The 3,436-nt window shown below is 39.3% G+C and overlaps 1 long non-coding RNA gene across 1 annotated transcript; it reads right to left on the reverse strand.

Moving 5' to 3' along the window:
* Positions 1–333: 333 nt before the first annotated feature.
* LOC118238352 lies at positions 334–3,189 on the reverse strand. Its single transcript, XR_004768418.1, has 2 exons — positions 2,890–3,189; positions 334–2,188 (listed from the first exon to the last, which is right to left on the reverse strand). It is a non-coding gene; the product is annotated as an uncharacterized LOC118238352 (long non-coding RNA).
* Between the last annotated feature and the right edge of the window lie 247 nt (positions 3,190–3,436).

Consider the following 3,436-nt stretch of genomic DNA (forward strand, 5'->3'; position numbering starts at 1 on the left):
ACATCCTCAGTTTTGTCTGTGCAACATGGATAATGACAAAATACTATGCTGCAATATATGTAGAAATCTCTATATTCTAACAAGGATACAGAAACATTATTTTATACCATATGCCGATCTACCTTGTGTTATTAAGGTCAGCTCCCAAAAGTGTCTTACCATACCATATACATCGAGTATCGGGAAGTGTGTGCCTCAGCTTTTATGCTCTAACCATGAGGTGATGTATAAGACATTAGTCTATGAGTCTGCATTTTTCTATCTGTAAAATAAAAGTAACAGTGTATATAGACTCCCAAACATATGAGGTTGGCATGAGAATCAGAAAGTAAGTCACATTATTGAGATGTTTTATTTATAAGGTATACTATTGTCATTCACTAAGAGATGGAAAGAAATTTGTAGACTTGTCTGCTCTGATGACAGATGTTTTCCTTCTGGACCTATTCATCCCCCATCCTTGGAATCTCAGTCGCCCTGATATAACATTTTAGGGGCTAACATTTTAGGGGCTGTTCTTTCATAACTCTGTATCTGTAAGGCTCATCATACATGCTTACTCACTCACAGATTATCCTGCATAAATGGACGTTAGCAATACATGGGCTTTTAAAAACTGTTATCACTGTCTCTTTGGATTTGACTCTTCCCAATGCATCACTCCACGGTCAACCCAAGATTTATGTGCTCCGTTGAGGCCCTGCTGAACATGGTCTCAACAAGGCAAAATTTCTCAGCTCTGGAGCCTGACATTGCTCATAGTCCCTAATGCTTTGAGGCACTTCCTTCCAGGCTGTAAACCTTTCTTTCCAAAAGCTAGAACCGTGTCCATATTCTCTTCATACCTCACATTCAATGCAGCACCCAACACATGGTAGGCCCTTAGTAAAGGTGTAAAAAAGCAAAGGGAAGAATAAGGGAAAGGTGGGGGGACGAGTGAATCTATTATGCAAAATCTTTTAAATGGGTTGTACAAAATTAGAAGGCATATCATAAAATTATTTTCCTTCTCTATAGCCCAATTATATGTGCAACCTTCCTGAAATCATATATAATTTATATGCACATTTGTAAGTCGATATTTGCTATTTGATATTAACTCTAAAATGTTAAGCTTGTAAAACTCTAGAATATATTCACTGAGAATAATTCTTTTGCTTCTAAATCTTGTCAGGGGAAGTAGAGAATCAGGATTATTGACCATTTGATGTGTTCTGTTCCAGAAGAAAGTTGTCCAGGTAACGATAGGATGCTGGCAATGTTTCTGCTATTTCCTTCCTAGAACAGGCTTTTCTAGGCCAGATCAGATGAGGACTTTTATGTGAAAAATCAACATGGAACTTTTCTAAATTTACAAAGCCCACAAGAATGCCCTGGGAATCAACTTCAAATACAGACAAGGTGAGGTTTGAGTTCTGTACTTCTAACAGGTTTCTGGGGCTGTCCATTTCTCTGAGCCAGGGACAGCTATCTGGAAAGTAAGAGCACAGAGAATAAAATCAATATTATCAGCTCCATCCCCAATAACTACATCTAGAGCACTGTGTTACCGTGATGTGACCATGATCCCTGTTTCTGAATATGTCTTATAAAAAAAAGAAGAAATGTTAAGTTTAATAGCAATCCCAAATAACTCAAAATATCTCAGCTTGAACACTATCCATTCACCCATCATTTGGGGGTCTTTGGTGGTTTCTAATGGCACTTTGATTGAAATCAGAAAATCATACACTATTTCATTTTAAAGGGTCATCACATTTTCTATCAAAGAAAATATTCCATCTAGATAAACATGCTTCCAAAATACTGAATTTAATGGGAGAAGAAGTAAAAATGCCATACACATTGGATTTTAGCTCCATAGACATGGGAAAACTGCAGTTGTCCACACATCTATTGAGCCTTTTGTGGACAAAGAAAATCTGTGTCATCAGTAGCCTCTGAGACACTACAGAGAAATGGAAGCATTAAAGGCATTAGGAGAATGTATTCAGTGTATCATGAGAGCACTGAGAAGAAGTGCCTGTTATTGAGGTGGCTGTCAAATTTACACTATCCAAGACACACCTTTCATTGCAACAGTATCAGCTTCAAAAATGGGGTTACTCAGCCAAAGAAGAGCTCATCTGGCTTGCCCACTGATCTCAGACTAGTGTCTCAGTCTTTGGTGTTGTATGTTAGTTCTCTCCTGCATGAAAGACCAAACAGGAAAGCATTTTGCAGTATGTCAGCATAGCAGTGGTGACACACAGAGTTGAGTGCGTTGTCCCATCATCCCACTCCTCTTCTTATGAAATATGAGTTTCTCAAACTTCCAGACGTAAATTTTTTTTTTATCACAAATAGAGAACATGACCGACCTCAAAGGAAATGCAACTGAAAATTAAAACCGAAAGCAAAGCCATTCGTAATTCTAGTACATTTTAAAGAAACATGGCAAGAAGTACAGAATTGAGCCCACTGGCAAACTTGATCCATTCAAATAGCCTGATATTAGCCCTTTGAATAAAGCAAACAGGTTTTCACACAGCTATTATCTGTGCTGAGTGGCCCATTTTTCTCATCCTACAACACATCTGCTGCATCATAGAAGCACACCAGTGAAAAACACCAACAGTGCACTAGTTTGCAAATTGCTTCCTAGCTGCCTCAACCAAAATTGCAAACCACCATCCGTCACACAATGGGGTGTGTGTGTGTGTGTGTGTGTGTGTGTGTGTGTGTGTGCAAACCACCATCCGTCACACAATGGGGTGTGTGTGTGTGTGTGTGTGTGAGAGAGAGAGAGAGAGAGAGAGAGAGAGAGAGAGAGAGAGAGAGAGAGCTGGAAATAGCTCTTGCTCTTTTATTTACTCAACAAGTATTGATCTGTCTGCTCAATCTGCTTACCTTGACAGGCATTCCAAAGCACAAAGTTAATCCCTTCCCTAAGTACTGGTTTCCAGTATATGAAAAAGAAGAACTCGGGCAGCAAAGAGAATATGTTCCTCAAAATGAAAGCTAGAAGTAATCCCTAGGGCAGGGAGAAGTGAGTCATGCTTCTTCTCATCTCATAGAGATTTCCAGCTCAATTTTGTGGTGTTCATAACTGTGCTGTGCCACACAACCTATGCTGGATAAACACATGGCAGCCCAGAAGGCCAGTAGTTTTCCAGGAACGTGGAATGTGCTGTGAGGATTACCTCACTGGTGATAGAATACACTCAGTGCCCAGCTAACAAACAAATTTAATCATAAGCCAAATAATTACACTTCCATATGCAGAGACAGGGAAAGCCTAAAGGGAGATGACTTTTCTCCAACGATATCTCTAGAAGACCTGAATCTGAAAATACCCAAAATAGAAAAGGCAAACTGGAATGTATATGCCTTAACTTGATGGAGCTTTTGTCACATGAAGGTGACTTACTGACTCCTCCATTTCTTATTGGATGCC

This window comes from Cricetulus griseus, chromosome 2 (genome assembly GCF_003668045.3).
Source record: "Cricetulus griseus strain 17A/GY chromosome 2, alternate assembly CriGri-PICRH-1.0, whole genome shotgun sequence".
NCBI classification, from domain to species: domain Eukaryota; kingdom Metazoa; phylum Chordata; class Mammalia; order Rodentia; family Cricetidae; genus Cricetulus; species Cricetulus griseus.